Genomic DNA, 23388 nt, shown 5'->3' with positions numbered 1-23388 from the left:
GCTCATCATACTACGTACCATATCCAATAGGTACGATTTCTCCTTCGGATATACCATTTAGTTGTGGCGTTCTGGAGGAGTCACCGAGAAACAATGCCATGCTCTCTCAAGTATTCATCAAATTCAAGACTCAAATATTCACCTCCACGATCGATCGAAGAGCTTTAATACTTTTTCTGTTTGATTTTCTACTTGATTTAAATTCCTTGAACTTTTCAAAAGATGCATGTTTGTATTTCAGCAAATACAAATACCCAAACCTTGATTTATCATCCGTAATGGTAATAAAATAATGAAAGCCCCCTCTAGCCATTTCTTTAAACGGAGCACATACATCCCTATGTATTAGTTCCAAAATATTTTCACTCTTAGCCCTGTCCAACAAAGGGTGATCTAGTCATTTTGCCACAAGGCAAGATTCACAAGTTGGAGTAGGCTCAGAGCCCAATGAGGATAGAATCCCCATTTTCTCCAATTTTGTAATCCTATCTTCTGCAACATGACATAACCTTAAGTGCCAAATATAATTTGAACTTGAGTTGTTTTTCACCACGGGATTGCTTTCATTTAGATTGCTATACTGCGCGGTGGAAACACTTTCTTCTTGTAATGGAAACACTTTCTTATTGGCAATGGAAACACTTTCCTTTGCCTTCATCACTTTAGTCTTCCTTTTCTTAGCTATTTTCTTAGAAGGACCAGAATCTGAGGTTTCTTTTTCTTATTGCCCTTCTTCTTGTTGGACTTTCCAGCCGAAGAATATGCAACCAAAGCTACCTCTTTTCCTTTATTGCCTGGCATATTCTTTTGTGCAATAACCAGCATGTTGAGTAAACCAGCTAAGGTGCATTCCTGTTTAGTCATATGGAAATTTGTCACAAAATTTCCCAAAAGACCCAGGAAGGGACTGAAGGATCAAATCCGTTTGTAGTTGGAAATCCATGTTGAAGTCAAGATATTCCAACTGCTCAATTAGCCGAATCATCTTGTGGACATGATCCCCAACATTCTGTCCCTCAGACATCCTCATACAGAATAGCTGTCTAGATATCTCATACCTAGCATTCCTGTTGTGCTCACCATACAACTCTTGTAGGTGAAAAAGGATCTCACTCGCACTCTGCATGTTCTCATGTTGCTTCTGTAACTCATTACTCATGGAAGCAAGCATGTAACACTTAGCTCTCATAACATGCTCCTTCCACTTGTCCAAAGTTTCATGTTCCTCTTGTGTGGCCTCTGGAGGTAAGGGACCAGGAACATTTGAATCTAGAACATATCCCATATGTTCAAGGTTCAGGACAAGTTTCAAATTTCTTAGCCAATCAGACAGATTAGGTCCTGTCAACCTATTGTGATCAAGTATGCTTGCAAGGATATTGGATGGTTGTGGTTATTTTGTGCTCATTTTTATCAGAAAATTAACTGCAGAAAATAACCAGATTAATTAGTAAATGTATCATGTAATTAACCAAAATCATTATGGTCTTTTAATCAAATTGGTCCTCCCACTAACTTAGCGAATCCTACACTTCCAAAGTAGAAAACGAAAATCCTAGTTGGATGGATTTCTAGTGGGTGATTGAATTCTTATAATTCTATTGATCATCCTCAGGTACATCCATTATTGGAATTACAATAAACTATAAGTGAGCAACTCCTTGCCCATCACATCTCATGTGAGGTTCAATCCTTTACCTAGCCCCTAATGCTCAAAATCTCAGGTACATCCATTATTAACTTATCTTGCATTAGTTAAGTTGATCCCATTGAGCCAGTAATTATGCAAATAATTTTAATGTCCTCAGGTACATCCAATATTAGCCACCAAACCATTTACATATTTACAACATCTCATGCTTAACAATTATTCTTAAGAAAATCTCTTAAATTAATTGCATCTCATGCAACTATTTAAAATTTCTTAAAATAATTGCCCCAATGGAGGGCTTATGTTATAATTACTTTAATTATAGCATTTCCAACTTAATCATTTGTTTGGAAGATTTTATAGCCATCCTAATTACTATTAAGGTCTCACTTTGCACATTATCCATTTAGCATGCATATATCATATAATTGCATACATTCCCATACATCTCATGCATTCATGAATAAGCAGTAAATATGGTATGATCATGGACTTTCTAAGGGATTCAATTCTGAGCCACCAAGAATTGAATCGGGCATTCTAGGTGCATTTCATTCATTCATTTTACAAGAGTTGCTGAAGGAGTACATAATCAACACTTGATATTGAATTCCTCCCACTGGTCCCACCAATGCTCTTGACCTCCTTGAACTTCTTGCAATCCAATATTACATGGTAATCCTTGGCATACCAAGGCGAATTTACAAGAACTTAAATAAATGAAATTACAACCCAAAAATTATTACAAACTTAATAATACATGCCCAAAATAAATTAAAATAAATTAATTAATTTACAATCCCAAAGAAACATAAAAGAAATAAATCCAATCACATTGGTCTTTTATAGTCCATGATCATCCATCATGCATATCACTATTTAACAATTAAATAAAACATACATACTTAAATTAAATTGGATATCTCATATTCAACTTAAAAATCTAGATTTGAATATGATTCAAATAAATTTAAAATTTAGATTTGAATCTCATTCAAACAAATTTAAAAATTCAGATTTGAATCACATTCAAACAACTTTAAAAATTCAGATTTGAATCACATTCAAATATTTTTTAAAAAATCAGATTTGAATCACATTCAAATATTTTTTAAAAACTCAGATCTGAATTTTATTCAATCAATTTTAAAAAATCAGATTTAAATATGATTCAAACAATTTTAAAAATTCAGATTTGAATCACATTCAAACAACTTTTAAAATTGATTTGAATCACATTCAAAATTTTTTAAAATTCTGATTTGAATCATAATTTAATTGTGTGATAAAAATTCTAATTAAACAATTTAATTAGACATAAAATGGATCTTAAATCATACAACAATTGCACATTCACCATCCATTTACCTTTGCACACCATTGTGATGCATCAACCATGCGCACGTGGTGTTCAACATTTGTGCCGCCACTTTGACTTTGCAACCAGCAATAAACTCTTGATCTCATGATCAAACACACAATTAAATCATATAAACATCAATCTAAATGGCAAATATAGTGGCTCTGATACCAATTGAAGGCAGGCGTGAAAAACACAAGATTATACCATTGAATTCAAAAATTTTCACCTAGGGTCACATGCACCATGCAAGATTTATTTTTATCTATTTGATTTCAATGATAAACAACATATTAAAACTCTTTTAATATGTTTTTGGATCTGTATTTGCCATTTAAGATTTTAAAATTGATCAGATTAATTTTAGAACCCTAGATTAAATCAAGAACGATTACACTAACCTCTTGATGCACTGCAGCGTGTCTGCGCCTTTGAGATTCGTCTTCAGGACACCAAATGTTGTCTCTCTAGCTTGTCCACACCAAGAACACCTATGGCAGCCCTTGAGCAGCTTCTGAAGCCTTTTCTATTAATTAGAAATTCAAGTTCTGCCTTTTAAGAGATTAGAGATGTAAACAGGACACTAGAAACAATTTCTAGTGTTCTTAATTCAAGAGATTGATGGCTAATCTCTTTGAATTGATGAGAGATGAAGAGAAATAGCTGGAGAGGCTCAAAGTGGCGTGACTATTGAGAGGAGAGGCTGCTGGTTATGTTTTCTTTTCATAACCACACTTAAATAGCTAGGTTAACACATTAAACCCTAGCCACATGTCACCTTTTGATTAGCTCTAGGTTTAAGTGACCCAATCACATTGTGCCAAGTGTCAAACCTATATTTAATCTTGATTTTAATCATCTTACATGATTAAAAAACATTTGGCAAGCTTATGTGTTATGCCATGTGTCACCATCTCATGGTGCCACGTGTCACACTGTGAAATGACCAAAATGCCCCTGTGTCTTAATTTTGAGTTCTCAACCCAAAATAATTATTTTTCTTCTTCTAATTAATTTATATCAAATATAAATTAATTAATTAATCTCTATTAATTAATTTCTCATTAATTAAATTCATATTTAAACACTTTAAATATAAATTTAACTTATGTTATACATCCAATAATCTAGATTTGGTTTCAAGTCATGCTAGGGACTTTGCAATTTAATTGCAAACCAAATCTATTTAATTAATCAATTAAACTCTTTAATTAATTAATTAATTAAATCATATTTAAATAGGTGATAACTTGTGTATGTGTGTGACTTACTAGGCTCATCACTAATTGGCAATGAGACATGATATCAACTCTTAATATCATCGAACTCTTTCTTACCATAAATGATTTCTCTAAATCATTTTATGAACCTCATAGACCATGGTTAACACCTAGCATAGCATGCCATGGCCACCCAATTAGTAATAAGATTTACCTTAAATGAACCTATAATCATATGTTACCATGCACTAGAATCTCTCTGTTACAAAATCCCAACTCAAGCTGGAGTCATGGTTTATGTCAAACTCCATTTGCTATGAATATTATGTTCTCTTTTAATTCCAGTTCTTGATTAAAAGATTTTCTCATCGAAACTCTTTTACGAATAAATCTATCTGTCTGGCAGGAACTTGAAACCTCAAGAACAATTAAATGAACATAGGATTTTATCTCTATTTACTTAGAGGAACAGATTCCTTCTTGATCAACACCTACCTCCAAATATAACTAGTATGAGCCAACACATGCCCATATACCCATACACTGTACACGTATGAAAGCAGTATCAAACTCAAAATTCCTATATACAAGATAACTGTGCTATCTCAGGTCTAAAGATTATATGCACTGATATGATTTATGACAAAACATTGACAAGAGTAAACTCCATGTGCTTGTCATAAGCGTCACTGGTTCGGCCTACTTATCATTTATAAGTGCCTATCATGTTTGTCATATGGCATGAGACTCACCATTCCATCTTATTTATATCTCATATAAATAACTTGGGAACAAACATGAATACAATCTTTCTGGATAAGTCATATCCTTATTATGAAGTATCCTCGATTGTGAACCTATTTATGATACTTTGTGCTAGAAATATTGTCACTCATATTCTTAACAACTTAAGAATAATATTTCTAACAAAATATCAATGGACCTTTTCTATTACACATAAATATATTATGTAAACGGAAAAGTGGAAATGCCTTTTATTAATAAAATATATACAAGATACATACTAAATGATATGCTCTAGGGCATACTACTAACAGTGGTGTGTATGGAGGCACTCGAGCAAGAGACTCCTGAAACATTGGCTCTTGGCCTTCTTCTTGAGGCTGCAAAGTTTCCCCGGGTCCTTCTCTTGCTTCGTCTCTCCGAGGGATGGTGTTCCCTTCAGCATCCACCAAGTAGCATGTGTTTCCCACCTTCTTACATATCCCCATGGATATGCAGATAATTTGATCAATTCTCGATGTTCCAGTGACAAAGCGCAGCCTATTATACCCTGGAACGAAGTCAAAGTGGAGGGCAATGGTGGTGACAAGGCCACCAAGCACGATGTGCCCGATAGACTGATGACAAAGGCGTCGGAGATGGTTGCACAAAAAAAAGCCAGTGCTGTACCGCTATCCGGTGACCATGCACCACAAAAAGAATAGCTCGTTGGCGTTGACAACGCCAAGGCTATCGCCACGGCCCATGATGGTGTGGGCGGCGAACCGATGCATATATCGTAGTGCTGGACTAGTGATGCCCATGGATTTAGATTTGCTGGAGTTGTACGGCTCTGTGTTTGGGGCTATGGAACTCTAGAAGTTGATGTTGTTGTACAGTATGCGATTCCTTAGAATCTCTTGGTGGCCGACGCTGTCAAAGCCAAATATGGCATTGAACTCATCCATGTTCATTACCCGGTCGATACCAAGTAGGCGAAACTCAATCCTCCCCCTATCCTTCCTGTCAGTAGGCCATAACGTGGCCTTGAAGCTACCCAAAAATTCCAGCATGGTGTCTTTGTAGGCTAGAAATTGGAGTTGGGCAAACCTTGTCCACCCAATGCTGTCAAGTAACCCATTGATTTCATCTTGCAACACGATTTGCTCCAAAATTGGAAAATCTATGTATTTGGTGGAGGATATTTTTCGGGTATGAACTCGGGTGCACATTGCTTTATGGGCATTATCTCGAAATCCCCAAGGAATAGAGATTTTGGGTTGTGGAGCGGGTTGTGGCTGTGGTTGCGGTGGAGGAGGGGCTTGTTGAGATGGTTGGGGAGTGGCTACCCTCGTTCTTGGGCGTTGGGTTAGAGGCTAAGGTGGAGAAGGTGAGGATTCTCCTCTTTGCATTGAAAAAGAGCCGATCCTTCTTGCAGATCTCTTTGCAGGAGCCATGGATGGTTTTTTGGGAAGGGGAAGAGTAGGATTTTGGTGAAGGGAGATGAGATTTGAGAGGTTTTTATAGTCTAGGAAGGGAGGAGATGAAGGGTTTTGTGTTTATGAAGGGTTTTAATGCTAGGGGTGCATTTAAAGAGCCGTTAGGACTCTTTGTTTCGTGCGTTTCATGCCCCAGGAGTCGCGTTTGTGACGAAGTACATGGGTCTTGTATCACTTCACGGGTCCCGACATGTAGGGCCGTGTAAATTTCTGCCTGAAATTTTCAAAATCTGTCATAGTACATGGCCCGTGTAAATGAGCTCTGGGACCCGTGTAACTTTTTGACTCTAGAGTTTCTTTACTGGATATGTTACACGGCCCATGTAAAATATAAGGAGGCCCATGTAAATTGCTAGCTTTAAGTTATTCTACTAGAGACATTACACGGTCCGTGTAAATTGGGCTATGGACCCGTGTAACTTTCTGTCTCTCCCAGGGTTAAAAATGTAGGGAATTTACGGACTTCCAGAAAGTTACCCAACCCGTGTAAAACCAGTACACGACCCGTGTAATTTTCTGATTTTTCAAATTTTTGTCAAATGAATAAAAATTATCATCACAACACATGAAATGGATGTAAAGTTTAGTAATAGAGCTACTTCCCTGGTTTCGTGATTTTGACTTGGTGATTCCTTTCCTCTCTTGATCTCTACTCCTCTTTCCAAAAATCCTACAAAATGAAATGCTAATAAGTACGAAACAAAAATCAATATGAAAAAGAAAAAGAAAAAGAAAAATTCATCAAAAATATTTTTGGGTTGCCTCTCAAAAAGAGCTTGTTTATAGTCTTTAGCTGGACTTTGTTTGTTTATAGTTTATCGATAGGAGGATCGAGGGTGCAATTGACTCTCGTTTCTATGGGTTCTCCTTGAAAGTAAGGCTTCAGCCTCTACCCATTGACCTTAAATGCACCTGAGGTTTCGCTCCATACTTCTACTGCTCTATGTGGGAAGACTTGGGTGACCTTGAAAGGTCCAGACCATCTTGATTTAAGCTTTCCCGGAAAGAGTTTCAATCTAGAGTTGAATAAGAGGACAAGATCTCCTTCTTTTATCTCTTTCCTTGCTATGCGCCTGTGTTAGTAGTATGCCCTAGAGCATATCATTTAGTATGTATCTTGTACATATTTTTATTAATAAAAGGCATTTCTTCTTTTCCATTTACATAATATATTTATATGTAATAGAAAAGGTCCATTGATATTTTATTAGAAATATTATTCTTAAGTTGTTAAGAATATGAGTGACAATATTTCTAGCACAAAGTATCATTAATAGGTTCACAATCGAGGATACTTCATAATAAGGACATGACTTATCCAGAAAGATTGTATTCATGTTTGTTCACAAGTTATTTATAAGAGATATAAATAAGATGGAATGGTGAGTCTCATGCCATATAACAAATATGATAGGCACTTATAAATGATAAGTAGGCCGAACCAGTGACACTTATGACAAGCACATGGAGTTTACTCTTGTCAATGTTTTATCATAAATCATATCAGTGCATATAATCTTAAGACTGAGATAGCAGTTATCTTGTATATAGGTAGTTTGATTTTGATACTGCTTTCATAATTGTACTGTGTAGGGCTATATGGGCATGTGTTGTCACCTACTAGTTAAAAATGGATGTAAGAGAAGATCAAGATGGAATCAGTACCTCTAAGTAAATATAGATAAAAAACTATTTTCATTTAATTGTTATTGATTTTTCAAGTTCTGGCCAGACAGATAGATTTATTCGAAAATAGTTTACGATGAGAAAAATCTTTTAATAAAGAACTCGAATTAAAAGAAAACATAATATTCATATCAAATTTAGTTTGAAATAAACAATGACTACATCTTTATTTGGTTATTTGTAACAGAGAGATTATTTTGCATGTTAACATATGATTTTAGTTTCATTTTAGGTAAATCTTTTTACTAATTGGGTGGCCATGGCATGCTATGCTAGGTGTTAACCATGGTCTATGAGGTTCATAAAATGATTTAGAGAAATCATTTATGGTAAGAAAGAGTTCTGATGATATTAAGAGTTGATATCATGTCTCATTGCCAATTAGTGATGAGCCTAGTAAGTCATGCACATACACAAGTTATCACCTATTTAAATATGATTTAATTAATTAATTAAAGAGTTTAATTGATTAATTAAATAGGTTTGGTTTGCAATTAAATTGTAAAGTCCTTAGCATGACTTGAAACCAAATCTAGATTATTGGATGTGTAGTATAAATTAAATTTATATTCAAAGTGTTTAAATATGAATTTAATTAATGAGAAATTAATTAATAGAGATTAATTAATCAATTTATATTTGATATAAATTAATTAGAAGAAGAAAAATAATTATTTTGGGTGAAGAACTCAAAATTAAGACACAGGGGCATTTTGGTCATTTCACAGTGTGACACGTGGCACCATGAGATGGTGACACATGGGATTACACATAAGCTTGCCAAATGTTTTTTAATCATATAAGATGATTAAAATCAAGATTAAATATAGGTTTGACACTTGGCACAATGTGATTGGGTCACTTAAACCTAGAGCTAATCAAAGGGTGACATGTGGCAAGGGTTTAATGTGTTAACCTAGCTATTTAAGTGTTGTTATGAAAAGAAAAACAACCAGCAGCCACTCCTCTCCTTTGTCACGCCATTTTGAGGTTCTTCATCTATTCTTCTTCATCTCTCATCAATTCAAAGAGATTAGCCATCAATCTCTTGAATTAAGAACACTAGAAATTGTTTCTAGTGTCCTGTTTACATCTCTAATCTCTTAAAAGGCAGAACTTGAATTTCTAATTAATATAAAAAGCTTTAGAAGCTGTTCAAGGGCTGCCATAGGTGTTCTTGGTGTGGACAAGCTAGAGGGACAACATTTGGTGTCCTAAAGACGAATCTCAAAGGCGCAGACACGCTGCAGTGCATCAAGAGGTTAGTGTAATCGTTCTTGATTTAATCTAGGGTTCTAAAATTAATCTGATTAATTTTAAAATCTTAAATGGCAAATACATATCCAAAAAACATATTAAAAGAGTTTTAATATGTTGTTTATCATTGAAATCAAATAGATAAAAATAAATCTTGCATGATGCATGTGACCCTAGGTGAAATTTTTGAATTCAATGGTATAAACTTGTGTTTTTCACGCTTCCGTTCCTTCAGCCTGTCATGCCATCTTTTCGTTTTATCCTTAAAAATTTTGCAATTTTTGTATGCATCCTATCAAATTTCTTCCAACTCATTCAGTTGGAAGAGCCTTTTCTCACTAGTAGCTTTGAGGTTAAAGTTTAGGATCCGAATTGCCCAGTAGGTTTTACGCTCAAGTTCAATAGGGAGATGGCATGATTTTCCATAGACCAGTCGGAAGGGTGTTGTGCTAATTGGGGTTTTATATGCAGTGCGGTATGCCCATAGTGCATCATCTAACTTCATGCACCAGTCCTTCCTGGATCTATTTACAGTTTTCTCCAGAATCTGCTTCAGTTCCCTGTTTGATATTTCTACTTGACTGCTGGTTTGAGGATGATAAGGTGTGGCCACCTTGTGAGTCACTCCATACTTTTTCAGTAGTGTTTCAAATTGTTGATTGCAGAAGTGACTTCCTCCATCGCTGATTATTGCTCGTGGTGTGCCAAATCTTGTGAAGATGTTCTTTTTAAGGAACCTTGTGACCACTCTAGCATCGTTGGTTGGTGTCACAATCGCTTCTACCCATTTTGACATATAATCAACTCTAACTAGAATATACTTGTTTCCGCGGGAGGAGGGAAATGGGCCCATAAAGTCTATTCCCCATACATCAAACAATTTTATCTCAAGTATACCATGCAGTGGCATTTCATTCCTTCTTGAACTGTTACCTGCTCTTTGGCATTGATCACAACCTAGCACAAAGGATCTTACATCCTTAAATAAATGTGGCCAGTAAAATCCTACTTGCAAAATCTTAGCTGCGGTTTTTGAGGTGCCAAAATGTCCTCCATATAGTGATGAATGGCAGTGATAAATGATACTTTCCATATCTTCCTCTAGTATGCACCTTCTTATCAGCCCATCATTACATCTCTTATACAGTAAAGGTTCCTCCCATAAGTAATATCTCACATCATGTAGGAATTTCTTCCTTTGCTGATAAGTCATGTTTGGAGGCAGTACCCTGCATACAAGAAAATTAACAAAATCAGCATACCATGGAGCTTTGGAGAATGCAAGTAATTGCTTATCAGGAAATGAATCATCAATTGGCAAATCTTCAAAGTCCTCTGTGTACTCCAATTTTAGTTTGGAAAAATGGTCAGCTACTACATTTTTGGATCCCTTTTTGTCTTCGATTTCAAGGTCAAATTCTTGTAGGAGTAGAATCCATCGAATCAACCTTGGTTTTACTTCCTTCTTGTTCATAAGGTACCGGATTGCAGCATGATCTGTGAATACAATGACTTTTGACCCAATGAGGTAAGATATGAACTTGTCCATTGCAAACACTACTGCTATGAATTCCTTCTCTGTGGTGGCATAATTAATTTGCGCATCGTCGAGTGTCTTGCTAGCATAATAGATAGCATGGAGCTTTTTATCTTTTCTTTGCTCGAGCACTGCTCCAACTGCAAAGTCACTCGCGTCGCACATCACTTCGAATGGTAGCTCCCAATTTGGTGGCTGCATTATTGGTGCTGATATTAGGGCTTCTTTGATCCTGTTAAAGGAGACAAGGTAATTTTCATCAAAATCAAAAGGAACATCTTGACTTAACAAGTTAGTAAGTGGCTTAGCTATTTTGGAAAAGCCTTTGGTGAATCTCCTGTAGAATCCTGCATGTCCCAAAAAACTTCGCACTCCCTTGACTGATGTTGGGCGTGGCATGTTTTCAATGATCTCAATTTTTGCCTTATCAACTTCAATTCCTCTTTCTGATATCAAATGTCTCAGAACTATGCCTTCCCTTACCATGAAGTGGCATTTTTCCCAATTTAGGACCAGGTTTGATTCTTTGCATCTTTGCAACACCTTAGATAAATTAGCTAGGCAATCATCAAAAGTAGTTCCATAGATAGAAAAATCATCCATAAAAACTTCCATGATATCTTCAATATAATCAGAAAAGATAGCCATCATGCATCTTTGAAAGGTAGCAGGGGCATTACAGAGACCAAAAGGCATTCTTCTATATGCAAATGTTCCATAGGGACAAGTGAATGTTGTCTTTTCTTGGTCTTCTGGGTGAATAGGAATTTGAAAGAATCCCGAATACCCATCTAGATAACAGAAATAAGAGTGCTTCGCTAACCTTTCTAACATTTGGTCGATGAAGGGAAGAGGGAAATGGTCTTTTCTGGTGGCACTGTTCAGTTTTCTATAATCTATGCACATTCGCCAACCAATGATTACTCTAGTAGGGATTAGTTCATTGCTTGCATTTTGAATAACAGTTGTCCCACCTTTCTTAGGAACTACATGGACTGGACTAACCCATTTACTATCAGAGATTGGGTATATGATACCTGCATCTAATAGTTTTAAGATTTCTTTCTTGACTACTTCTTTCATGTTTGGGTTAAGTCTTCTTTGATGTTCGATCGTGGGTTTACTATTTTCTTCCATGGGTATCCTATGCATGCAAATTGAGGGGTTGATTCCCTTTAGGTCTTCTATTTTATACCCTATGGCTTTGCTATGGATCCTAAGTTCTCTTAGTAATTTTTCCTCTTCTAACTTAGACAAGCTAGCATTGATTATAATAGGATAATTAGAATTTGAGTCCAAAAATGCGTACCTTAGTGAAGATGGGAGAGGTTTAAGCTTTACCTGTTTGGCGTTTTCCTGGAGCTTACCTTTGGTTTGTTCCTCCTTCAACTTCTCCATCTCAGAGGCCTTAGCTAAGGGTAGGGGTAGATGAGCTGCTAACTATTGTGCACAGGCTGTTATTTCTGTATTTTCATTATCCACTGTGTAGCTGTGCACAATACATGCTTCAAGAGGATCTTTAGAATGTGTCTTATGAAATTCCTTTCTAACTTGTTCGTCAATTATATCAACCTTGAAGCATTCATCAGGTTCAATTTTGTATTTTATTGTATCGAACAAGTTGAACTCCACTTCTTCTTCTCCTACCTTGAGAGTTAGTCGCCCATTTTTGATGTCTATGATAGCTCCGATAGTTGCCAAGAATGGTCTTCCCAAAATGATAGGAATTTGAACATCTTCTTCCATCTCAAGGACAACAAAGTCTACTGGAATGAAGAATTTGCCCACTTTGATAGGAATGTTTTCAAGTATTCCCACAAGATATTTAATAGATCGATCAGCCAATTGCAATGAGATTGTTGTGGGTTTCAGTTCTCCGATCTCCAGCTTTTAACATATTGATCGAGGCATTAAACTAACACTTGCCCCAAGATCGCAGAGGGCCTTGTCTATTTTCTTGTTACCAATGAGGTAAGGTATGGAGAAGCTTCCTGGATCTTTTAACTTTGTAGGCAGTTTGTTTTGCAGTATGGCACTGCATTCCTCTGTTAGAGCTACTGTTCCATAGTCTTCTAGCTTTCTTTTCTTTGACAGAATTTCCTTAAAAAATTTCTCATAAGATGGCATCTGAGAAAGTACTTCAGTGAAGGGGATGTTGATGTAAAGTTTCTGTAAAACTTCCAAAAACTTCCCAAACTGCTTGTCCAATTTGGCTTTCTGAAATCTCTGAGGAAAAGGTAGGGGAGGCTAGTATGGCTCTGGTAATTTCTTTGTCTTCCTTGCTTCCTCTTTCTAATCATTTTTAGCTTCTTCCTCCTTTAACTCTGCTTGGTCTTTAGATTTTTCTATGGTTTCCTCTATTAGTTCTACCTCTGGTTGTACTAGAGTTCTCCCACTCCTCAATGTAACTGCCTTATAATGCTCCCTTGGGTTCATTTCTGGTTGGCTAGGCAGTTTGCCAGCAGCCTTACTTGAAGAACTTGCTTACTGAGCAATCTGATTCTCTAGCATCTTGTTATGAGTAGCAAGTTGGTCCACTCTGGAAGTTAGCTGTTTAATCAATTCAGTTTGTTGTTGTTGAGCTGCTAGGAATCCTTCCATCATGGTTTTCATAGTCATTTTCAGTTCAAGTTGTCGAGGTTGGAGAGGTAGTGATGGCTGTGCAAAGTTTTAACCTCTGTTCTAAAATCCAGGGGGTGTAGGTTTGTACCCTAGTTGTTTGTTTATTGGCTGGTTCTGCTGATTGGACCATGAGAAATTTGGGTGGTTTCTCCATTCAGGGTTGTAAGTATTTGAATATGAATTGTTTGGCTGTCTCTGGTTGAAGTTTCCTCCATTATTCACATAGTTCATCTATTCTGTAGGTTCATTGAAATTGCTGTATTCTGAACTCATGTATCCTCCTCCATAGCTGTCCTTTTGTTGACTATTTGTACCAACTACGTTGGCTTGCATTCTTTTCAGTTTCCTTGTGAGCTTATCAAACTGAGCATTTATCATGCTTAAAGCATCTACTTGCAGGACCCCCCACAGTTTTCCTTGCATTTCCTCTTTCATTTGACCATTCATAATTATGGTATGCAACCCTTTTTAGAAGTTCAAGTGCTTATGGCACTGTTTTCTCCATTAGATCACCTTCTGCAGCTGAATCAACTATGCTCCTTGTAGAGGGTAGTAATCCATTATAGAAATTTTGCACTAATAGCCAATCTTCTATGCCATGGTGTGGACATTCCCTCTGCAGGTCTTTGTATCTTTCACATGCGTCATAGAGTGATTCTCCTTCCTTTTGTCTGAAGGTGTTGAGCTCAAGCCTTAGTTTTACAGTCTTTACAGGTGGAAAATACCTTGCTAGAAAAGCTTGAGAAAGGTTCTCCTTAGTAGTGAACATTCCAGCCGGTTGAGAAAGTAACCACTTCCTTGCTCTGTCCCGAAGGGAGAATGGGAATGCTCTGAGTCTTATTGCTTGATCAGACACTCCATTCATCTTGAATGTGTCACATAGGGCAAGAAAGCACTGGAGGTGATAGTGTGGGTCTTCTGTTGGTGAACCTGTAAACTAGGTTTGTTGAATCATTTGGAGCCATGCTGGTTTTAATTCAAAGTTGTTGGCTTCCACTGTGGGTCTTGTGACACTGGGCTAAAATCCTTGGACAGATGGAGCTCCGTAATTTCTCAAGAGTCTTGGTCTGTCATTATTATCGCCCATGGTTGGAATTTCAGGATCTCCTTGACCGTGCTCTTGATGTTTCCTTTCCCTACTGATGGCTTTTAGAGTTCTGTCTATCTCCGGATCACAGTCCAAAATTTCTTCTTCTGGCCTTGTTCTGGTCATATACCAGATTGAGCATCTGAGAGAAAAGAAGAGAAATAAAACCAGTAAAATAAAATTATATAATAAATATAATTGCCTAAATCAGCTAAATTGCCTATCGCTTGATATTACTAAAACCAAAGCTCCCTGGCAACGGCACAAAAAACTTGTTTGCCTGGTTTTACAATCTTGCAAGTGCACGAATCGCTAATAAGTAATAAAGTGAGAAGTAGAGTATCGTTCCCACAAGGACCTTTGTTTAGCAAGTACCAATCTACACAGTAATTTTGACTGTCTAGGCTATCGAATATTTAAGGAATGAAATTTGTTAAATTTAAACAATAGAATAGTAAACTTAAAATGAAGTAATTTATTTTTGGGATAATTCTGGAGTTAAGATTTCACACTTGAATCTTATTAGGGATGTTATCTCGTTTATTTACTGAATTGATGATCATTTTCCTTGATGGAAATTAGTCCTAAGTTATCCTAAATCCTCTCTCAAGGCATCTAGGGTGTATTTTAATTAACTCAAACCCTACTTTTGCGGTGATCAAATTAATTAAAATCCTTTAAGACCTTTGACCAATTTTTAGGTTCCACAAAAGTATCAGCCTATGTCCAGGTCAGAATTCCTAGGTTTAAGATCTTGATTTTCCAATGTTAATCTTCACCTTTCAATCCTTCAATCAACATCTACAATCATGTCTAAGTGGGTACTGTCACATAGCATGCATTAGGATCACAAGAAATTAAATTAAGAAACGAATCTCAAATCCAGTATATAAAATTTAAAGTTCATCCATAATAATAATTACAAGCATTATTCTCCCAAATCCAGAATAAGGAAACTACTCACTCATGGTGAGTTCAGCAAACATCATGATAAAAGGTAAAAATAGTAAAAAGAAAATCATGTAAAAGAAATAAAGCAATAGAAATCTGTATAGGGAGATGAAACGAAGGAACCAAAGATAGTTTGCAGCTTTGATCTCATGGAGCTTCAGCTGGAAAACTTCTTTTGGTACTGATGTAGAGCCCGACAACAGCAGCCTTCAGCAGTAGTCCCGACGACCGTCCCCTCTTCTGATGTTTTCTTTTCTATTTATATTGGTTACTCTAGGGTTAGGTCACTTTGAGTCCAAAGGGTCTTAAGAGTCTCATTTTTATTCGAAAACAGGAGGGGAATTTGAGTTATAAAACTGGCTGCAGCATAGTACATGGCCCGTGTGTCACTACATGAGTCCCATAATGTAGGGCCATGTAACTTGTTGGAGGAGAATTGCGAAATCTTGTTTTGGCACAGAAAGTTACACAGGTCTGCGCCAACTACACGGGCCTGGTTACACGGGCCGTGTACTATTGATCCCATAAGGTTCTTCAAGCTTGCACCCAGCAGAGACTTACACGGGTCCCTGCAGATTACACGGGTCTACTTACATGACCCGTGTACTTGTGTTTCTCATCGGTTCTCTTGGCTTTCTTTTGGCAGAGAGTTACACGGGTCTGGGGCTTGGTTTACACGACCCGTGTACTTTATATCAGCAGCAATTCTCTGTCTCTTGACTATTCTAAGCTTTCCTTTGTCCTCCTATACTTCTAGGGCTTCACCCAAACACCTGAAATGATACAGAAAACATGGAATTAAGGGCTTTACAATAGAAATTATAAAAACTAATGAAATCAACTATTATGCATGATAGTACTTATCTAAATGCTATGAAATAGTATGCAAATGTGCTTAAAAACATCTATACAATTCAAGTGTATCAGTCATATTAGAATTATTTATCTAATCATGGGTCCTTTGACCATTCTAGTCAATAATCTTGCTAATTTCCGTAACATTTCTTTGTTACATCTGAACCAACTGTTCAAATTTTTGCTTCTATAACTCTTTTATTTATCAATATTCAATAATTTGTCATATTCTAGGAGACTAACAAACTCTTTCAAAACTAATTCTAAAAAGACTAGTCACTAACATATCAAAATTGATTTTTATAAAAGGGACAGTAGGAAGGCAAGCAATGCTGGCTCTAACATAAAAGTGTGCAGACCCTGAGTCAAATAATATATATATATCTTAGTTAAAAATTGAGAAAGTACCAGCAATAATGTCAGAAGTCTCATCCTCTTCCCTCTGCCACATAGTGTATACTCTAGCTGGAGCATCACCTTATTCTGGTTGATTCATAGTACTCTGACTTTCAGGTGTACTACCCCTACCTCTGCCTCTGCCTCTACTAATTGATGGTGAACTCTTTGGGGTAGAAACTTGGGCTAATTCTTCTGACGTAGTAAATGATCCAGAAAGGTATGGACTTATACAATCCTTAGCAAAATGACTAGTCCCTCCACAATTAAAACATGCTCCTATGGCTCTATAACATACCACACTATGTGGTTTACCATAAGTTTCACAAAGTCTATCCGACAGCGTATTTCTGGGTGTCTACTGAGTTTGCTGACTGGATCGGGGTAGTTTTTGTCCAGAAGATCTACCTCTACCCGATTCGCGTGAGCTAGATCCTCCAAAATGTTTTCTCTTTCCTGACCCACTATCAAGAACTTGATCAGTAGTCTTTCCAGTCTTCCCTTTCTCTTATATACCCTTTTTAACTGTTCCTTCATTCTCAATTCTTTCTAGTTCCAGGGCTTGCGATATTAGCTCTGAGAAATTCTGGTGTCAGAACCCCACAACTTGTATTCTCAGACTAGGCCTTAACTCGGCCTCAAAACGTTTACATCTATCTCTAGGAGTGGCAAGCAGGCTTCCTGCATAATAACTCGATCAAGAGAAGTCTCTTTCGTACTCTGCTACTGTTTTATCCTCTTGCTTTAAACTCAAAAACTCTTGCAGTTTCATGTCCAAATATGTGTTGAGGACCCACTTCTGCCGAAATTCCCTTAAAAAATTTGATCAGGTGAGGACTGGAGGCTCAACTAAGCTGTGGGGGATGGTTTTTCACCATTCATAAGCATCCCCTTGTAACAAAGAAACAATGTACTCAAACTTTAGTTCTTCTGTACAGTGTAACTTCTTAAACACCCTTTCCATTCTCTCCAACCACTGCTCAGCTTCTAATGGATCCATATTTCCCTTAAATTCAGGAGCCCCATACTTTATTAGTTTGACATATTGTCTGACTAGAGGCTATGATTGTGCTGTAGGGGCTTGTGTCTGGGCTGGTGTTGGCAGGTTTCCAGCCATTTGTTGAAACAGTACAGCCATCTGCTGTGCAAACTGAGTAGGAAACTGCGGTACTTGAGGAGGAGCTGAAGTGGCTGACCCACTCACATTCTGAAGTGCTGGGGCTTCCCTTTGTGCCTCAGCCTCAATAGATTGTTCTACGGAATGATCCCCTTCTTCCATTCCGATTCTAGAAATTTTCTACTTCCTGATAACAAATACAAGGAGGTTGACCTCCGTTAGTACATATTCATGATGTAAATATGTCATATGTATCAATTTAGGACACTTGAGCAGTTATACTTATCAAAGGAAATATTCACATGCATAGTCAAAATTCATTTCAAAACCATGCTCTGATACCACTTAAACATGTCACGATAACCCATTAAATGGATTTTAAAACAATTTATTAAAATGTTAATTTGAAGTTTAAAAGTTGGTAAACTTTTGTCCATTTTTAATTAAGAAAAATTTTGACCTGCAGAAAACACTTCCAAATAATGCACTTCTCCAATTTCAACCACCAAATAACTCAAACTAACACAACTCAACTCAATCTCCACAATTCAAAACAAAATTGTCATCTCAAATATTTCAAATTAATTTATACACATTGCATTCAAAATAAATAATTTGTTCACAATTTAATTTACAAACATAAAAATCTAAAAAATAATATTATTACAATTTACTATATAACTGCTCAATTTTTCATTAATACATATGACACTATACTATTTTCATCAAAACAAAAATCTCAATCAGACTCCTCTCTTCTTGAGTAGCTCACTCTCCTGCTATGCCCTTTTCTCTATCTGCGACAGTAAAATTAAGCTATCACTGAGTAAATTTTACTCAGTGGTGCACAATAAAAATTTAAGATGCGGTGTATAAAACATTTATTGAGAAATCACAATTCAAATAATTCACAATTTCTTTTCACAATTTTCAAAGCTCATACAACATAAATTTGGTCAAACAATTTAATAAACACAATGTTGCCAATTAATAATACCACTTAGGTCATGACACAAAATTTCTAAACTTTGCCATGTTGTACACCATGATAATACAAACTCACCCCACTAATCGAAATCAATGAGGGAGGTTGCTAGCTAGCTACTGAGAACTCATCCAAACTCACCTCAGACTGGCAAGTCAGAGAGGGAGGAAAATGATCAAACTCAACCCCGTAAGCGGAGGAGGCACATAGTGGTATTGTCATGCCAAGTGTGAATCAAAATCAATTTCAAAATCATAATATTCAACATTTCATATAAAACATTAATAAATTTTCATTTCAATTTTTCCATTTACAAAATAGGCAACACAACTTTTCTCAAAGGATTCATAAGCACCATTTAAACACAAACATGTAAATAAATGTTCCAATATCAAACAAGAAGTGAAAAACATTTATTGTGCACAAACCTTGTAATTAGTCTTTCCTTATTTCACTCTTGTCGATTCCTTTCCTCGGAAGGCCCTTTTTCCACTGAAGCACACAATTAAGATGTTTCAATATTTATCCAAATTATGTTTAACCATAATTTTAGCAATTGAAATTTGCATTTAAACTTTACTTATATAATCCCATAAATTGAGTTCTTTATGTTCTTGATTATGGTGGTTACTATTCATTTGACCATTGGGTCAAAATGTTGACTTTTCCACACTAAATAGGTATACCAATTCTCATTACACCCACATACCACATTTTGAGTGCCTAATTTGTTGGTATTGGTTGCCATTTCAATTTCTAAGTCTCCTAAGAGAAAATTCAATTTTTCAGTTTTGGTGCCCTATTTGCCACTGTTCCATTGGTCTAGTTACCATGGAAATTTAGCTAAGTGTCCTCCATCAAAGTTGTCCTTTATTGTCTTATCTTTAATTCTCCTTTTGAATCACTTCATTTGGAGTTTTGTAGCCCAAGATATGGGCATTTTACTAAGGCTGGCCGGATAGGTTCAACCCAGAATTTTTGGGCATTTTATTGGTTCTAGCAGTTTCGGTGACCCAAATTTGGGTGGCAAAATGACTTGGTTATGGGCAGAATTTGGGTTAGTGTTCTCCATGAAAGTTGTAGTGCTATGTCATAGCTTTCCAATGCCACAAAACTCAGGTCATTTGGACCTGCCTAGACCAAGTTATGGCCAAATGAACAAATACTGTTCATTTGGTCATTTTTGCACTGTGGCAGTGCACAATATCCGAATTTGACCTAATTGTTCACTATCTAAATGTCATTTTCTAGGCATGGTCTCTGAATGAAAATTGTGTCTTTATGTGTCTAATTTCATTCCCAATTGGCTTCACACCAATTGGGTTAGCAGAATTTCAGTTTTGGTCCCTGAAAGGGACCTAGGTCAGGCTATCCAATAATGACCCCTCACCAATCCGAATTTCATTGCAATTCTAATCACTCCAACACATCTCAATTGGTTCCAATTGACCATTTTAAACCTTATTTAGGTCAAAGTATATTAATTTACCAAATTCTCAAATTTTCCCCCCTAAAACCCTAAGGGTCAAGAATCCTAATTTTGCAACTTATTCAACTTATGCAATTTAAGTGTCTAAACATTCTCTACACACTTAATTCAACTTAATTACACTTTTAATTGCATCAAAATCATGCAAACTCTAGTTGAGCTAATGGTGGCCGAAATTCCTAATGGTGTGGATGTGCATGATTTTGTTTTAATTCCTTCAATTCTAATGTATTTCTATACTAACCATGAACTTAAACATAAAATTAAAAGCTAAACCACTAACCTTGAATGGAGCTTTTGAATCCTCACTATTTCTTTCAATTTCTTCACTTTTCTTCCTTCAATTCTTCTTTTCAAGTAGCAAGGATGAAATTTAAGTAAGAAATTTGGGGGAATTTATGGAAATTTTAGGGTTTTATCAAGCTCAAAATGAGCTTTAATGGAGGAGAAATAAAAAAAGAGAGAGAAGAGAGAGAGACCATTCGGCTAGGTGAAGAAGAGAATAGGAAATTTTAATTTTTTTTCTTTTCTATTTTATGTATATTTATCCCTTACTTTGACTTAGTCAAATAATTAATTAAATTGAAATTAATTATGACCTCATGCTTAGGTTATTAGGGTGATGTCATAAATTGTTTTAAATTTTCTTTTCTTTTCTTTTTCTTTTTCCTTTGTTTTTCTATACTTCTTTAATTTAAATCTACATTCTGAAATTTTTATTAGACAGTTAGGTCAGGAGTCACCTCTAGGGGTGAATTGACCAATTTGCCCTCGCCGGTTTGATCCGATTTACAAATAATTTGATATTTCTTCCGGAGCCCTGACCTAATTATTTAACCTACTTATCAACTCTTTTCCATGATTTTCTCTTTTCCACTAGCTTCACCATAGGCCTTAGGACTGCCATGTCACAATTTCTCGATCAAAATTGGAGTTAGGACTGACCTCACAGTCACTTCCCGGTAAGATCACCCATTGCTGTGACCCCCAGCTCATTTAACCTTTTATGCTTTGTTTTTCTTATTTATAATTTACCATCCGATAATTAATATTTATTTTCATTTAGGGCTTTTCTAGGTGACTTAATTGTGATTCTAATCTCCTTAATTGTCTGGACCGACACTGATCACCGGAATAGTAAATTATACATAGCTATGCATATAGGGGTGTTATAATTATCCCTTGACCTAGAGTGTCATAGGGTCCCACACAAATTTAGGGTTGCAACTGAGCTCGCAGTCGCTTCCCAAGTCGATCACCCATCGCTTAAACCACGGCTCATTTAACCCATTTGTGCTTCATTTCTTTTATTTTTATCCACCTTCATTTGATCTTTATCATTTTTTTTATAATTTCTCTATGTGATTTAAGTATAGTTTTAGACATTCTAGCTATATGGATAGACCTTAGTCATCGGAACAGTAGAATGTACAGGACCACTTAGTGTGAGGGTATTACAATTCTCCCCTCCTTAAAATAAATTTCGTCCCGAAATTTTACCTGGTGTCAATCTCTGAATAGTTTTGGGTACTGTCTCCTCATGTCCTCCTTGCGCTCCCAAGTAGCCTCCTAGCCTGAATGATGGTTCCACAGCACTTTGACCAGTGGTATTTGCTTGTTCCTCAACTGCTTCACCTCATGTGCCAAGATCTCTATGGGCTCTCCATCATAAGTGAGGTCTGGGTTCACCTCAATCTCCTCTACTAGCGAAATGTGAGAGGGGTCTAATTGATACCTCCTTAACATGGAGACATGGAAGACATTATGAATCTTCTCTAGCTCCGGAGGCAAATCTAGTCTGTATGCCAATGGACCCATTCTTTCCAGAACCTCATATGGCCCAATAAAATGAGGACTCAGCTTCCCCTTTCTGCCAAATCTCATAATTTTCTTCCAAAGGGAAACCTTTAAGAAGACTTTATCACCCACAGAGTGCTCAATATCCCTTCTCTTCAGATCAATGTAGGACTTCTATTTGTCCGATGTAGCTTTAAACCTATCTCTAATAAGCTTAATCTTCTCCTCAGTCTACTGTATAAGTTCTAGGCTAATCAATTTCTTTTCACCCATTTCATCCCAACACAAGGGAGTTCTACACTTTCTGCCATATAAAGCTTCATATGGAGGCATCCCAATGCTTGACTAACAACTATTGTTGTAGGAAAATTCAATCAAAGGCAAGTGTGTATCCCAACTACCTTTGTAACACCCCTATTTGCATAGCCCGGTATATTTTACTGTTCCGATGACCGGTGTCGGTCCGGACAATTAAGGGGATTAGAACCACATCTAAGACACCTAGTTAAGCCCTGAACGCAAATAATTAGTAATTGCCAAATAGTTAAGTATAAAAAAGAAAAACAGAACACAAAAAGTTAAATGAGCCGGGAGTCATAGTAATGGTTGACCTTATCGGGAATGACTGCGAGGTCAATCTAAACTCAAATTTCGAACTGTAAAATGTGACGCCGCGGTCCTTAGGACCATTGTGAACACAGTGGAAAAGAGAAAATCACGAAAGAGTTGTTAAGTAGGTCAAATAATTAGGTTAGGGATCCAGAAGAAATATTGAATTACTTGTAAATCGGATCGAACCGCGAGGGGCAATTTGGTCAATTTACCCCTAGAGCTGACTCTTGACCTAACTGTCCAATAAAATTGGAGAAAAGAAAATTTTGGGATCAAGAATTAAATTAAAGAAACAAAAAAAAAAAAACAAACAAAAGGAAAAACTTTATTTACATCACCTTAGCTCACAATTATGATGTCATAAATTAAATTTAATTTATCCGCTTTAATTGACTAAGTTAAATTGACTTAATAAAAGATAAAAATACAGAAAAATTAAAACAAACCTTCATTCCTTCTTCCCTAACCCATTCGGCAGCCACTCTCCTCTCCCTTCTCCATTTTTGCTTCACCATTAAAGCTTGCACCAAGCTTCCAAATCACC

General features: G+C 36.4%; 1 non-coding gene across 1 annotated transcript; it reads left to right on the top strand.

Annotated features, from left to right (window-relative positions):
- The first annotated feature begins 14148 nt into the window (after positions 1 to 14148).
- Positions 14149 to 14255, top strand: LOC131178954 (small nucleolar RNA R71). The gene has a single exon (XR_009147961.1). It is a non-coding gene; the product is annotated as a small nucleolar RNA R71 (small nucleolar RNA).
- Positions 14256 to 23388: the final 9133 nt, after the last annotated feature.

The sequence above is a fragment of the Hevea brasiliensis genome, chromosome 3 (genome assembly GCF_030052815.1).
Source record: "Hevea brasiliensis isolate MT/VB/25A 57/8 chromosome 3, ASM3005281v1, whole genome shotgun sequence".
NCBI classification, from domain to species: Eukaryota; Viridiplantae; Streptophyta; class Magnoliopsida; order Malpighiales; family Euphorbiaceae; genus Hevea; species Hevea brasiliensis.
This window is presented reverse-complemented; position numbering and strand designations above follow the sequence as displayed.